Consider the following 17,043-nt stretch of genomic DNA (forward strand, 5'->3'; position numbering starts at 1 on the left):
TCCTTGTGAATATTTGCATTTGTGGCTTATTTGAGTAATTATTTAATTGCTATACCACTTAATATCTCTAAGCCGTGTAAATAAAAAAAAAAAGGCAGAGAATGTGGCAACGTAACTGTGGACAAAGTAAGGTCAAGACACTCTTTTAAACTATACAAGCCCAAGTGAGACTGTAGCACTGCAGCAATCAAAAGGGAACGCCACAGCTTATTTCCTCCATGCGCTTCCATCAATGGGAAATTTGGCACCCCAGTCTAATCTGTGGATTTTGGAGCAATGCACCCATGAACCATCCCTCAATCTCCCCTACCCAGAACAAAATGTTTGGGAACAAGTTGATGCATTCCTTTCTCGGAAGCTGTTGTGCCATAATACCACCACCTGCAATGTGTAGGATTAGCATTTCATGTTGGCCTACTGTTTTCATAATCTTCATTACGGGAAAATAAAGCACTCAGCCTTCACAGTGTTTTTAATTAACAGAGAAATGGAAAATCACAAAGGAGAAGAAGTGCCAACTATGATCGACGGTACATAGCTCATGCCAGTTCCTTGACTCGGATAGAGTAACTCCGCTGTCCTCCTGCGCCTTAAAGAAAGCTGTGATTTCCATTCAATACTACTGATTTTTTTTAAAAAAAGAGAGAAGGTGAGATTTGGTGAGCAAGATTGTGACCCACTGCCCCCCCCCCCAAAAAAAAATATTAGTTCATAATACAGCCACCCAGTGTTGGCTAAAAAAAAGTATTGGAGCAGTTTCTGAAGATTAGTTGGGGTTCCCATTTAGAAAAATGTACCTGTTTATATGTTAAAGAGTTTGGCAATCTTGTTTGTAGGCAAGGAGATTTATGAGAATGCAAATGGGGAATTTCCCCTTGTTTACTGGCCCTGGTGGAGTGCTGAGCAGCTGTTAGCTATTCCCACTGCAGCTGGGATCATGGCTGCCATATCTAGGTAAAGGTAAAGGGACGCGGGTGGCGCTGTGAGTTAAACCGTAGAGCCTAGGATTTGCCGATCAGAAGGTCAGCAGTTCGAATCCCCACGATGGGGTGAGCTCCCGTTGCTCGGTCCCTGCTCCTGCCAACCTAGCAGTTCGAAAGCACGTCAAAGTGCAAGTAGATCAATAGGTATCACTCTGACAGGAAGGTAAATGGTGTTTCCGTGTGCTGCTCTGGTTCGTCAGAAGCAGCTTAGTCATGCTGGCCACATGACCCGGAAGCTGTACGCCGGCTCCCTCGGCCCATAGAGCGAGATGAGCGCCACAACCCCAGAGTCAGTCACAACTGGACCTAATGGTCAGGGGTCCCTTTTTAAAGACTGCTGGACAGTTAAGTCCAGTCAGAGGCAACTCTGTGGTGCTCATCTCTCCTCAGGCTGAGGGAGTCAGCATTTGACCACAGACAGCTTTTTGGGTCATGTGGCCAGCATGACTAAACCACTTTTGGCGCAATAAATACTGTGACGGAAGCCAGAGCGCATGGAAACACTGTTTACTTTCCTGCCGCAGTGGTGCCTATTTATCTACTTGCACTGGTGTGCTTTCGAACTGCTAGGCTGGCAGAAGCTGGGACAGAGCAACGGGAGCTCATCCCGTTGCAGGGATTAGAACTGCCAACCTTCTGATCGGCAAGCCCAAGAGGCTCAGTGGTTTAGACCTGCGTCCCTGCTGCCACATCTATGAAACACCAACAGAAACTGCAGGAGGGGATGGTAAGGAGGAAGAATCAGGACGGAGATGCGGAGAGGGGAGCAGACAAGAGCTGGTTCCTCATCCAGATCAGCAGAATACTTGCTCTTTGGAAATGTGGAATCAACAAGAACAGGAAAAGGATAAAAACAAAAACAAGGAAGATCTAGGCTCCTCCATCAACGCTGAAGCCTCTCACGTCCTGTCTTTGCTATATGATCCATCTTAAAAGATAGGAGAATGTAATACTGTTATTATAGTGACTACCCATTCAACTGAATTGCACCAAGAAGGTGTCATGTGAAACCTTGTGGTTTCTAAGCAAATCCATGGTCTAATTTCACAAACGTTGCTCATGGGTTTCGAACCTCTTGATGCCAGTAGCTGATCTACTATGATGCCAGAGGAGAATAAGGCCGGCAAAACTGCCATGCCTCTGCGTCATCAGAGGAGCTAAACCAAAGGATATCAAACAGACATGAATGACCCCATTCCCCCTACTCATGCCCACTCAGAAACAAAGAAAGGAGACAATCTGGAGTACAGGAAAAACAGGACTAAGCCAGTAGAGAAAGAGGACCCAGGGGAGAACCTACAGTGAACCATTCTCCATACCTTAATCTCTGAGTCTCATGTTCATCTTTTTCTCACGACCAACCATTAAAGCCTTTCACTGTTAGAAGCTTTGTGCTTCAAAGAATATTATTCCCAACAATGATGGGTAGAAACTTGCTTGAGATTCTTACTGTCAACTTCTGGGAAGGAGGGTAATAATATGCAGTATCAGCTTCCTGGACGTACCAGAGTAACCTTCATGGTTTACCGAGAGATTATGATGTTTGAGCAAGGTCTCCAATAAACTGTCACGTCTGTCTTCACTGTGTGGAGTATCCTGCTTGCAGCCCCTTGCCCTTTTAAAAGACTGGATACCAGAGTACCCATTGGGGAAACTATTTTAATGCTACTGTTTAGGGAAACCTAACAATAGGACATAACCTGAAATGAGGCACACGTGGTTTGTAAACGAGATTTCAAACCCATATAGCAACCAACAGATAGATCTCCTGATATGTTAGCTGTACTAAATTGAACCAATTTAACTGAGATATTTATTTACTAGATTTTATAGACCACCCTTCATCAAAAGATCTCACAGTACAGAGGTGTTAAAAAGTACAAACAAACCGGATAGAAGCATAGGAAGGAAAACAAGTTTGTATGAAAGCAAATGTTGCTTTGCACAATTCCACAATTCTACCTCCACCAACTGGAGTGGAGAGGCTGAGGCCCTCACAGCCACCATTTGTAGAGTATAAGGTAGGGAAGAGGTCGTATTTCCAATGTGATTATTGTTCAGGACTTTATCTGTGGACATTGGACAAGTTTCATACATTGAGTGACTATTAAAAAGGCCTCTGTACTGGGTAGGAATACCAAAGCCTTTTGCTTGGCTGGGATAGTGGGGCATGACTGATTTGTACTGATAAAGCAACGATAGTTATTGTGATTATTTATTTGTGTCTCAGAATAAATGATCTCTGCATGAACAGCTGTTTTCTTTTCTTTTTCTTTTTGCAATTTAGTCTTCAATATAAGCAAGCGAGCCTTTCAGCCTTGCTAAAAAATAGTCTCTCTCCCTATTTAAGTGTCCTAACAAGCCACTAATATAGCTCATCAGTCCTGCTGCCAGGTGCCCCCATTTTCCATGAGGCCTTCATTTATTTATTTATTTATTTATTTTTCCATATAAATTTTTATTAGTTTTTCATTGGTTATACATATATGCAGTTTCCATGAGGCCTTAAGGACTCATCCCATTTTGGGTGTGAGGACATTAGAGTGTTTTGCTGAGGAAAAAGGAGGGCATCAAAACTGAGATAGTGACCCTGGCCACATAGTATCTCGCGCTATGGAAGGTATCCATACTTTTTTCAAAGAGGGCCAGATTTGATGAAGTGAACATGCGTGAGGGCTGTCCAAATGGCCGACCAAAGTTGTTGACCTTTTTTTTTTTAGGATTGAAGTTGTTGAAAAATAAACTGCCATAGGGGCCGGATTAAACCGACCAGCGGGACGGATTAGGCCCCCAAAATGGACTTTGGACATACCACCCCCAACTTTTTACAGATTCCTAGCACCGTGAATATAAGACAATGCCCTTTGATTTAGGCAAAATACACTCTGCAGTGCTGTTACCCTACCTCTCGGATTAGTGTTAAAACCAGACTACACATTACACTCATCCTGTGAAAAGCAGCCAGACTTTTTTTTATTTTTATGCTTGACATTATACTGCGAGAAAGAAGGAACTGCTAATAGGCTCCTTCTCGGCTTATCTTGCTCTGCTAATTTCTCCTGCTTCTCAATTGCTGGGAAAATTAGCCAGGTGAGATAACAAGAGACAAAAGCCTGTCAGTCAGCAGCAATTCCTGCATTAAGCATTTATCCCTGATGCTAGTTTACTACATGCAGGGGGGACGAGGACAAGTATTGCATCTCCTTACTGTGTGGAACACACATTTAAAGGTTTGACACCCCCCACCCCACTCTGTAGTCTGAAGTGTTACAGTCCAGGATTCTACCACTTAAAAATTGACTCCCTGTTACAAAATAAAACAGCTCTTAAACACAATAATAGAAGCTTTCACAAAGAATGATTGCTAGTTCTCAGAGCTGCAGAGATAAGTCTGAAAGCATTGCAAAAATAATGCAAAAGTACCGGAATCAATAAATTTGCTTCTTAAGTCCCACAATGTCTATTTCCACTTTTCAAGATTTTTTCATGGGCCATATGCTTTATGTAACATAGAAGGCACCAAATTACATTTACTGAGGGTGTTTCATGTGCTGCAAAACACTGTTCTTCAACCTGATCTAAGGTGGGTCTTGGCCTGACCCAAGGTGGATTGCAACAGGAACACTCCCACCATGCAAATAAATGGTGAAAGATTAAGAAATGGGTCTGCAAAATGCATGTTTGAGTTAAAAGTGGATCAGACAGGGTTGGAGATACATCCTCCTACTTAAGTTCTCTCCCCAATTCTAGTGAATGAATTTCTAAGGTAACTGTCAAATAAACACAGCATGCCCAATTAGTTTAACTTTTGCACCTTTTGTGTTACATAGTGGAGTCATTAAAATGAAATGCAAATATCATAAATGGTTAACTGCTGGCAACACACATGTAGCATATAATGGTTAAGGAACTGAGCTGAAGCCCCCAATCTGAACCCCATCTCTGCCCTAAACTCACTAAGTTACTTCCTTTCTTCCACAGCATGCTCCCTCTCTCAGCCTCAGAGTTTCCATTAGAAATATGAGGAGAACACTCAGCCTACAAGGCTGTTGTGAGGATTGAGACAAGAGAATGCCTCTGCATAGTAATTCAAATATTTTCAATTACCTCCTAACCTTAACTCATGATACATTTCCACTATAGCTTTCAGTACCGGACAGGTTGCTCAGATCCTTGACTGAGCCTATGAAAAATGGAACACATACTTTGAGAAGGCTATTCTTTCACAGCTTATTTTTGGCATTGGAGAGACAATTACTTAGTAAACCAACTAAGCATATTTAAAACGGAGGAGGCGAGGACTGTAGCCCCTAGCAAAGCAGAAAGCTTACAGCACAGACATGCTTATATTTACAAGTCTAATCAGACACACTATTTGGATTTCTAATGAAGAGCAGTCAAATATCTTGAAATCAAAGAGAGACTTACGATCAGCAAAGTGGCAAACTCGGTCAGTTGTTGACAGTGAGATTGTTCCGCAGACACTGTCCTCAACGGTTTTTCCAAAGCTGGACTAAATTTCCAAAGGAAAGGAAAGCTCCCTATACATTTGGCCACTTTTGTAAATGCTAATAAAAACTTGGCACATTTTCTACCAGCAACAATTACTCTCCTTTTTCTTGCAGATAATTAAAAGTTTTGGGAAGAGGCATGTCACTCTTCTAATTTCAGAAACCTGTGATCCTTGGCCAACCAAAAATGTTGAGAGTTATGCAACACAGTTCACTGGGGCTGCATCAGTCTGGATTTCAGTGCTTCCGTAATACATAGGCGTCTTTAGAAGCCACTACATGTCAAATGGCGATAATACAAGATAAAGGGAGATGAAAGGTTAATATTTATTTTGCTTAGATGATGATGATGATGATAGAAATAAAGGGGATAAGATAGGAAAGCAGTTATAAGAGAAAGAAATGAATGTGAAAGGACCAGGAGGAGAAATTAAATAAACAGACTTTTTTTGGGGGGGGGTGTTAAGGTACACAGGTTGAGTATGAAAGGAGGAAGAAATTGCAGGTATTTAATGTGTAAAAATACTTTGAGAGGCATGTGAAAAGTGGAAAGGGGGAAATATAGAAGAAAAGCCTTCCCTACTTCTCGGAGTCGAGAGTGGGTTTCATGCTCTTTATTCAGCTCATAGTGGTGAGGAGGAGTGAATGTTCCCCCAAAATATCTGCTTTATATACATTATTTACACAATGGGCTGCATGTGATTGGCTAATTCCGGGATTCTCCTGTAGGCCAAACAGGTTGCGGATTCACTTCCACCTGGAGCTGGACTGGGTGGCTCCTGTGGACCAATCAGACTGCTGCATTTTGGATCGTATTCAACCCAGTACATAACACCTACTTAAGAGCCTTTGGTTCAGCAAATTCTGCCTAAAATGTGGAGGCTGAGCCACAGTATCTCCAGAGCAAATGTCCGTAATCAGCTTGAGGGAAGTTGAGCTTTGGAACTGCTTGCCACACGAAAAATGCTGCAGCAAAGAATTTATCAGTTTCTAAAGATGGGTTAGGTATCAGTAGAAAGTGATGTCAGTAACTGCCAGCTGCTTAGGCCAAACTCTGCCCCTAAGCATCATGTTTTGTGGCTAACTCTGTCCTAAGGTGAGTTCAAGGTGGGACAGAAACCTCGTGGGGAGCAGAATTTTTTGACTTGTGGGCCTCAGTAGCTTTCTGTCACCTCATGGGCCCTGGGGACGGAAAGTTTGAGAATATCTGGTTCAGAACAAAGGTGACAAAGAGTTTTTTATAATATGCTGCGCAGACTGAAACTGACAAAAGATTCAAGGCAGACCAAAGGAAGGTTTGCTTGCAGAAGATATAGAAATGCTCATTAGCTTAAAAGAGAATTACTCAAAATCAGGCAGTGGGCAGGGGAGTCTATCAGTGGCAATATACTTCTCGGTATCCGTTGTGAAGGAGGGACGAGGGGGGGGGGTAGAAAAGGTGCCCTAAACATAGTCTGCCTCCCTTTTCCCCTGACTGGATTACCGCACCCAGTGGGGTCACCACCTAGCGGTCATAAAAGACAAATGAACTTTGGAACATGGAATATATGGACTTTGTCAGATAACACAGACAGCGAGCGTCCTGAACGCAGAACTGCCATCATTGCAAGAGAGCTGTGACGTTTTAACATCAATATTGTTAAGTTGTGGGTGAACATATCAGCCGACACAGCGATTCTTCAAACAGCTCTTGTTTATTCACAGGCCAGAACAGAACTGAACTGAAGGGTTCAGCCAGCCTGCTTATATAGAGCTCCAGTACAACGTAACTGTAACAACTTTCTGTAACTATCCAAGCACTGAACGTCACTTTTGATCCCTTATTTGCATATGTGGACCTGAACTATCTACAGTATCCCCCTGCTGGCCCAGGGTGAGAACCTCAGTACATAACAGACACTGCAGCACTTCAAGAGACTCAAAGAGCAGGTGAGGGACAACTGAAGGAAGAAAAAGAAGGCCAAGGCTACACATTCTTCTGGAAAGGTCTATAAACACTGACAACTGGGAAACACTGGCCTGCGAGCGCTCCAGTTGGAGAACAGCCTTTACCAAAGGTGTCATGGGCTTTGAAGACACTCAAACTCAGGATAAAAGGGAGAAATGTGCTAGGAGGAAGGCACGCTTGGCAAATCCACACCGTGATCAGCTCCCGCCTGGAAACCAATGTCACCACTGTGGAAGGACGTGTGGATCCAGAATTGGCCTCCACAGTCACTCACGGACTCATTGTTAAAGTCGTGTTTATGGAAGACAATCTTACTCTGCTACGAGTGATCGCCACAGAAGAAGTCGTCTTCATGCCTGGCTGGTGGCCTTCCCAGAAGCATCTAGCTGGGCACTGTGAGAAATACAATACCAGACTAGATGCAGCCTCAATATGATCCAGCAGGGATCTCCTTATGTTCTGAAGTACGGTAGATAGGCAAATGGTTCTCAGAAGCTACCGCCCTTGAAGATCACCAGCAGTCTGGCAAATGGATCTACCTTATGATTATGCTAGGAGGTTTGGTCAGTACTTTTTAAACCTGAGCCATTTTATACAATCAACAGTCTGATTATATAACAGATTGTCTCTGTTGGAGGATATCACTTGAGGCTGCAGATGGGGAGATTAATCCCCCACTGGATCGCTGATCCTACTGACTATATAACCAGCCTCCTCTCCAGTGCTTGCTTCAAGACAACTGCTACAGTCCCCACTGAGAGGGCTTACGGTGGAAATGAAGGCAAAGTGGAAGTAGGATGGCTCAAGCAAGTTTAGTTTAGGGGTGCAGATGGCCCCAGAAGCTAGGAATGCTAACCTCAGCAACTCATAATGTTCACCACTGTTGTAAACAAAATCTGCCCTTCTCCCCTTATGGGGTATCCAAGAGCCCGTACAGAGTCCTTAAGTGGGTTCCCTATTGGTAGGAGAAAATAACAGAGGCCAACCAGAGAATATTGAGAAGCAAAGCAGCTAATAAACCTGATCTTTATTAAAAATGTTGCAACAGGGTGCTCCCCAGAAGGACAGAGGAGGACCCAGAACCAAGGTGTGCCTGCCCTTATATAGACATCCATACATCATACATACATCACAGAAGGGGTGTAACCCAAGACCACCCCCCACAAACATCATACCTACATCACAGAAAAGGCGGTCTTCAACAAAATTTTTAATGCTGTTGTTTTTCCTTTCTGCCAGGTTATCTGATAATGCCTTATCTGATTGACTTTCCTGGCAGTCTGCCCATTCCTTTGAGATGGTGATTACCCAATTCCTGAGACAATGGGAAGGTTCCCTCACCCCCTCCCTCCTTGCAGAGAAAACATTTGGTCAGATTGGGAGTCAAAATGTTTTCAGGATGGTCTTCCTGTGCTGCTCCTGACATGTGGTCCGCATATCTATGTACGTGCTTGGTTGGTACATTTATAATGAACATTTATTATATATATAAGACCTTAAATTTTTCATTACACCACAAATACAACTCCCCAAGTAGTTCTCCAGCTCAGACTCAAGACTTTAATCCAAGCCAATCCTATCCTCCCACCTTGTTGCTGTTATGTCACTAATCACAGGAGGTAGAAAAAGAGGACAATTCCTCTCTTCTGCCCCCCCCCTCTTCCTGATGCCTGATTTCCTGCTATACCTATACTCCCTACCCAGATGCCGAAAGAGGAGGGAGAGAAACCGCTCCTCCCTCTTGTAACGGCAAGGTAAATGGGTGGGTGAGAGAGAAAGGGGATAAAGGCTGGAGACTTGCAGGTGTGGGGGTGAGAGGTGAGTGCAGACAGAGTTTGGAGATTTATGGGGGAACTGGGCGTAGTATGGCTAAAATTTGCTAGCTATTTCCTGGCTAGGGGCTCGTTCCTCACTAGCTAGGGGTGGCTTGGGCAAAGTGAAGTTGGAACAGTTCAGGAAATGCCTTGCTGAAGAAATGGGTCTTCAGGTGGGATTAAAGAAGAAAAAGCATTGCTACAGCTGCGGAACAACGCTTTTCAATGTAAACACCTTTGCAAAAAGAAAAGGGGCACAAAAGCACCCACAGGCTAAATAATCTGTGTACGATTCTCCCAGAGGCCACAAACGATGGGCTTTTGAAACAATTATTTTAGTAGGGTCACCGACATTTTTTTTAATGATGCGACTCATTCGTTGAGCAGGATGAAATGGGAGGGAAGCAGACAAATGTCAGGGCTCATAAAGGCCGGGCTGTACATCCCCCCCCCCGGCCATCAAAAGTAAACCATCAGCTGGAATGACACACGCTTTTGGCAGCTATGATAAGAGAAGCTGCCCAAGGACAACTGTGTTCAGACAGAAAAATTATCTCGTTCCACAATCATTCTGTAAAAGAAAAGAACTACGAGGTTCCTGCCTAAATTGAAATTCGAAGGACCACATTTGTCCCTAGGCACTCATCATCATAAAGAATGGAGGCCAGCTGTATAGGGAGGGGGAAGAGATTTTCTTGCAGGTGGTATTTTCTTTCTTTCTTTTTCTTTTTTCTCTTTGCACCTGCAGAATGAATTCCAGTGACAGATCAGGATATTGTTCCCTCTCTCCGATTTGGTCACACAACCGAGGCGTACAGAGAAACATTCACCCAGACGATCACTTCCAGTATCACCATATATGACAAATATGCACCCCCGCAGGGCTGAATTTGAATGCGGAAAGTCAACATCTAAATTCCGTGCTCAGCTGTGAAGGTCACTGGTCAGCATTAAGCCAGCCATTCTTTCTCAGTACGACCTACCTTTCAGGGTTGGTGTGAGACTAAAATGCTGCCTTGGAGGAAGGGTGGGATACAAAATGCAAGAAATAATAATATTTTATAATTTATTAATTACATTTGTTTTTACCCTGCCCTTCCTCCAAAGGGTAGCGTATTTAAGAATTACCAGCAATGCCCCTGTGACTCTGGAGAAATAGAAACAATAGAGCATGTGCTTTTCCAGTGCCTATATTATAGAGGAATCCATATTAGCCTCATCTCCCAACTACTCCGGGACACGGGTGGCGCTGTGGTCTAAACCACAGAGCCTAGGGCTTGCCGATCATAAGGTCAGCTGTTTGAATCCCCGTGACGGGGTGAGCTCCCGTTGTTCAGTCCCAGCTCCTGCCTGCCTAGCAGTTCGAAAGCACGTCAAATTGCAAGTAGATAAACAGGTACCACACTGGCGGGAAGGTAAACAGTGTTTCTGTGCGCTGCTCTGGTTCGCCAGAAGCAGCTTTGTCATGCTGGCCACATGACCTGGAAGCTGTCTGCGGACAAACGCCAGCTCCCTTGGCCTATAGAGTGAGATGAGCACCGCAACCCCAGAGTTGTCTGCGACTGGAACTAATGGTCAGGGGTACCTTTACCTTTATCCCACTACTCCATAAGTACCCAGGGAGCACAGGACAATTCTATACCTCCCTGGTGCCCTGTTTAGGGAAGCTTTTAATATTTGATGAATTATTGTATTTTAATATTTTGCTGGAAGCCACCCAGAGTGGCTGGGGAAACCCAGCCAGATGGGTGGGGTATAAAAATATATTATTATTACTATTACTATTATTATTATTATTATTCAGATACCAACCCTGCTACAATGTTGCCAGATTCTGCACAGCAGCGTTCAAAATTCATCGGGTGATGACCTGTGCCACAAACTAGATTTAATGAACACTCACATCAGAGTGCTCTCTAAACTGATTGCCATAGCCTTTTATATACTAGTCTTTTATGTTCTTCAACATCCGTTTAATGCTCCTAACCCTTCTTTTAGATTCCTTCAGTTTCTTTTAGACTTATAGTCCTTTAGATATACCTTTTGTTTTAATACTTTTTAGCTTTCCAAAACATTTTACGGACTGTACCCCACCCTACTTGTGCTGGTCTATGGCCGTAATAAAAAACTGCTTGCTTGATAAGAATGACCATGTTTTACCTTACAAAACTCCTCTGAGGCAGAGGATTGTGGAGAGACACTGATTGAAATAAGGCTACCCATAAAGATTCATGTTTCAGGAGGGACATGGCCTCTGTGGTCTACTCTAGCAACTATATCCTACTGACTTTCTTAATAAGCATTGCCATTTTAAGTATGTACAAGAACATGCACATGAAATTAAGTGGGCACCTCCACTTAACTCCCCAGCCCTCTGTTGTTTACCCCATGTCAAATTTTAGACAGCAACCCCCTCATAGCAGGGGCCTGCCCTCTCGTATTTTGGAAGATGCCGCAGGCTCTGCAGAAACTAGAACCTGGGTGCTGTGTTCACAATTTTCCTCCCTCTCTGGACCAGACACCAAGGTGGACAGCTATTGGCGCTTTAGATTCAAAGTGAACCAATCCCTGAAACATAGGTGGGGAGAATGTGTGTCGGGGATTGTGGATGCAGAATGTTCCCGAATTTTCTCAAAGCTTTTCTGTACATGCTCAGAAACAGCTGGGCTGTGTTTATCAGAGTTATGTGAGACTCAAGATAAAAATGCTCAGAGTAGGAGATAAAGATCCCGCCACTGAGTGGTTCTGTATTCCTTCTATCTTTCGTCTTCTGTACAGTCTATCTGTGTTTTTGCCTCTGTAAGTGGACATGCTCTTCTGAGTGAAGTTTTGTGCCTTGCCTGGGGATCCAGGAAGAATATTGGACTTTGTGACCATTTTATGCTCTAAGAACCTCAGTAGAATATTAAAGAATAACTTTTGCTGCCCCCCCCCCTCTGTGTGTGTGTTTTCTTACTTTGGAACACTCCATGGGCCTTCACGCAACTCTGCTATTTTTGCCCATGCCCTGATGTACTGTTTTCAGGCATGGAGCCAGGGGGTGACTGGTGTTTGTCACCAGCCCTGGCAGTGTGGCCCTCTGGACATTGTTGGACTGCAACTCCCACCAGCCCCTGGCTGTATAGCCAAAGGTACAGGGATGGTGGGAGTTAAGCCTAAGAACACATTGAGAGCCACAGGGTAGTCACCCTTGTCCTAAGGCACCATAATGCCTTCTACAGTTCAGCCAGCTGTGACAGTCTTCAAGACGCTTTTCCACCTGGCCTGCTTTCCTCCCTGATCCTTTCTGTAAGGGTTGGTCGGGCTGTGTTGTACAGCTTGCCATTTCCCTCCCCTTTCACAAGGCCTGCAAAAACTGATGCAGCAGACTGCGTGTGCGGGATGCTCAGCGTGACCTGGTATAGACTTCCCACCAAAAACATTGCTGCAGCCAGAAAGAAAAAGGAAAGGAAAGGTGGGAGCAGGAAAGGATGTAATATAAGTACACAGATATTATTCAGGCCCACCAACACAGCTACAGGCCAAAGCCTTCTGCTAACAATTATTCAGTCCATTTAGCGTATTCGGTTTTTGCAGGCAAAGGCAATCTATACCAGCTAATCCCAGTATTTCTTGGCTTAATTCGGTGTTGATTTTAAGCTAGCAGCTTAAAATTTGTCACAGACCAACGACGCCAAAGTTCCTCTCCTTTAGCAAAGCTGTTTCATATTCTCTTTCGCTGTAAGAATTCAGACTGTGAAATAGTTGCACTTCAAAATAATTAGAGCTTCCTTTGGGTAGTGACAGCAACCACTTAGTTGACAAATTAACCATAGAACATTAACAAGGCATAGCAGCTACCACCAAAACACTCCATTGCTTCGGGAACTAGTTACGGTATATCCTACATTGGAGAAGAAATGACAGGAAATGCTCATGCATGGTAACTATAGATAAAGCATAAAATTAGAAAATTGGCAGGAGCCTTCAGTCCACAAAGTCTCCAACACCAGAAGAGCATGCAACATACAGGCCCATGGTTCAGCTTGTTAAGAAGAAGAAGAAGAAGAAGAGTTTGGATTTGATATCCCGCCTTTCACTCCTCTTCAGGAGTCTCAGGGCGGCTAACATTCTCCTTTCCCTTCCTCCCCCACAACAAACACTCTGTGAGGTGAGTGAGGCTAAGAGACTTCAAAGAAGTGTGACTGGCCCAAGGTCACCCAGCAGCTGCATGTGGAGGAGCGGAGATGCGAACCCGGTTCCCCAGATTACGAGACTACCGCTCTTAACCACTACACCACACTGGCTCTCAGTGTTAAAGCTTATTTGTGCTGATTATCTGGATCCATTTCAGTCTGGCTCCAGGCCCAATTATGGAAGAGAAATGGCTGAGGTTGCCCTGGTGGATGAAATACACTGGTGACCTGGGGAGCACTACCTTACTAGTTCTCCTGGAGCTCTCAGCAGCTTTCAGTATCATCAACCATGGTCTCTCTTTGGATCGTCTGTCAGGGTTGCATTTGGCAAAAGCAAACACCTGTGTTGCAATGAGTACCAATCACAGAAATATTGACACAACACATAGGCTAATAACTGTTAAAGCACATGTAATAGAATAATGATATCATTCAAAAAGTAGAAATAAACCTATTAGAGTTCATATATACAATGTAACAGACGAGTGGCGCAGAACGTCAAGCCATGTGTTCAAGATAGGCGTCAAAGGTCAGTCTCACAATGGTTATTTCAAAGGTTTCAACAGAAGACGTCTCAAAAGTCTAAAAAGTAAAGTTTTCTCAATAGTTTTTCAAAAGTTTCAATGGAAGACGTCCCAAAAGTCTCAAGGACAGCGTTACCGGAATGAAACTACTGTTTTGTGATAGTCTTCATCAGCCAATATTTTTCACAAGAATATGTAAGTAAGATTCAGTGCTCAGTGCTCAGGGTTGGATTTGGAGCGGTACTGTTTTACCGTGTTTCTGGTCCTTTGAGAATGAGATGAAGTGCTGGGGGACTCTAATTCTGCCCCGAGGTCTTTGATTTACAGGGTTCTGCATGGGCCTAGATTGTCTCCCATTCTTTTTAGCATCGACATGAAATTGCTGGTGGAAGCAATCTGAAGGTTTGAGCTGTGATGACCCTGGGAAGCTCTACTGCATCTCCTTCCCTTTCCAGCTGTGCAAGAGACAGGCTGTTATTCTGATCCCAGACAACATGAGGATAAGTCACTACCACAAGTAGTGCTCACAGTTTAATTGAACTATGAAAACAATTCACAAGTTCCTAGGACTCTTGACACTAGTGTTCTCAATTCACCTGTTGTTCTGATTGATTTCAGTTCATGAACTAAAGCCCAGGTGACCCGTTACACTCTTTGATCTTTTGGAGGGTGGGTTGATCTTTTGGGGGGTAGGTTGAAATAGTTTTACTTTGGAACATATTTTTTAAAATATTACAAAAACGACAAGAGATTATCAGATATGCAGAGGAAACCTCATGAAGAAAAATACTGAACCGCTGACAATGCACATTCTCACCAGGCCTACCATCATCATCAGACAACGAAGGCCCTGATTCAGGGATACAAATGCTTGTAAAAAGGTTGACTCAAATCATCAGCACAGCATGCCAGAACATACCCTACCATTTTGAATAACAAATTCCTTTCCCAATACACTGCTAAAAAATATTTGTTGCTGTTAGCAACAAATTAGAATAATAGAATCACAGAGCTGTAGAGTTGGAAAGGACCCCTAGGGCCTTCAACCTGGTGAAACGCAGGAATCCTGCTCACAGCCATCCTTGGGTGGGCTCAAACCACCAACCTTATGGTTAACAGCCAGACCCACTGACCCACTGCACCACTAGCGGCCCACTAGAATATTTCTAAGTCCTCCAGATGTTGCAATGGAACCTCCATCAGATCTGATTGCTAATAAGCTAACTGTTCATTGAGATGAAGCAGTCTTTTATTAATTAAGTTATTCTCAGTTGAATATTTAGATTGGATCTTATAAGGAAACAAGCAGCCTGGCAGGAGTGAAGTGTAGATTTAGGAGCTAGGACATTGGTGATGAACCTAGGAAGTGAAATTAGGAACTTCCTAATTTCTATTTCCTAATTTCCTAAACCTACATGCAAAACGTAGGCTCTGCTGCTGAACTATGGCTCTTCCCAAACAGGGGATGGGAGATGAAAAGACAGAATTGTGGCAGGACTGGTGTAATCACCACTGAGATTAGTCCAATCAGATAATTGTGCACCACTACTGGAGAACAGGAGTATCTGTCCACCTGATTTAAGAGTTCAGATTAACAGTGGGATAAAGTGAGTAGGAAAAGAAGCAAAGACAACCGAAAATAACATGTTAGCAGTCACCATGAATGTCTGCAGGTATCTGCTACCCTATGATTTAATTGCTTTGGAGATAGCACCATAAGCCATCTTTCAGCTCCCAGCAGTGGGCAAAAACCACCATTTCAAATGATGGCAATTACATTATACAAACTGTCTCTTCAAAGAGATTTTCCCAATTTTCTCCAGACTTTCCACGCGGATTTGGGAGGCTCCATGCATCTAAAGACCAAAGCACACAAGTGTTTCCAAAGCAAGGCTTTCGTTGAGTGAAGCGGTTGCAACAACCCCCATCATGGGAGAAGAAACTGCTTTCCACAATGAGTTTCTCTGGTTTCTGGAAAGCTGATCATGGACGCCTCTCCGTACCCCATCCATGGGCTCTCAAACCTTAACTAAAATCCTGACCCAGCTGTCTCTGCTTGTTTCAGTGCCCTGCTGCTGGGTACTGGAACGTGTGTGTGTGTGCGCGCTCTGGCAATGGCCTGATCGAGACATGCATTCAAATCAACCCTTGGCAGCAGCCGCAGACACAACCTGCTTAAGGAGACTGAAGAAAACATCCCCAAACAAGCAGACGGATTTAGCTGGATGCTCTGCTCACTTATTAACTCCAGCGGCAAATTAAGTTCTCCAGACAACATAATGAGCTCGTGTAGCTTAACTCAACCTTGCAGGAGTGTCCTAAAGTGACCCGGCGAACCCCTTATGAAATACCCTTTAGCCACGCAGGGAGATGTACATGCAACAAAACTGTTGTAGCAGGAATGCAATTGCATCGGTGTCTGGAAACAGAAGCAGCTAAGAAAGCACAGGGTCCCCACAGAGAACCATATTCTCCTGCTCACTGATCCAGGCTTCTTCCTTCCGCTGGAATTCATAACACAGATTAGATCCACGCAAAAGGAGCCAGACACAGAACTTCCCCTCCTTTCTGCCAACACTATCTTTCCCCACCTCTAAAATCATTCACAGAACACACAGTGAAATGTTCTGCACAGTCCACATCCACTGGATTTTTTAACACTGGCAAAGAAGACCAACACCAATGTAGGGATGGCATGGGGGGGGGCATATTGGAAAGGTTAGGCAGGCCAGTTTGGCAGCGCAAGTGACTGACTGTAAGCTGGCAGGGCAAGACTTTTTATTCTGGCAAGATTTCAATTCAGACATCTGTCCTAGTCCTCCTCATCCATTCAGGAACTAGAACTCACAACCCCAGTTCTGCAAAAGTTTTTTTTTTTTTTTTTTCAGATTCGAACCGTACGTAAGGCAGTCACAGGCTGCTGATATCAGCAGTTAGATGAGAGATCTAAGGCTTGGGCAAGTGCAAGGTAGGACACTGAACCAAGAAGCGAAGGACAGGGCAGGCATAGCATTTAGAGTGAAAGGCAGCTGGAGTCCTGAGCTTGAGTGAGTGAGCAAGCAAGCAGGCACTCCTTCTTAGGGGGCTG

The 17,043-nt window shown here is 44.0% G+C and overlaps 1 protein-coding gene and 1 long non-coding RNA gene across 4 annotated transcripts in view; both read right to left on the bottom strand.

Annotated features, from left to right (window-relative positions):
* Window positions 1–6,212, bottom strand: part of LOC308485470 — a 34,596-nt gene extending 28,384 nt beyond the window's left edge. Inside the window, exons 1-2 of the long non-coding RNA XR_013990543.1 lie at window positions 5,412–6,212; window positions 2,303–2,442 (exon numbers count right to left, since the gene is read on the bottom strand). This is a non-coding gene — a long non-coding RNA (uncharacterized lncRNA). The remainder of the gene's footprint in view (window positions 1–2,302; window positions 2,443–5,411) is intronic.
* The window catches only part of CFAP299 (cilia and flagella associated protein 299), a 327,043-nt gene that overhangs the window by 131,457 nt on the left and 178,543 nt on the right, over window positions 1–17,043 (bottom strand). The gene's annotated exons all lie outside the window — the stretch shown is intronic.

Source organism: Podarcis pityusensis (assembly GCF_964106645.2).
Source record: "Podarcis pityusensis genome assembly, chromosome: 9".
Taxonomy (NCBI): domain Eukaryota; kingdom Metazoa; phylum Chordata; class Lepidosauria; order Squamata; family Lacertidae; genus Podarcis; species Podarcis pityusensis.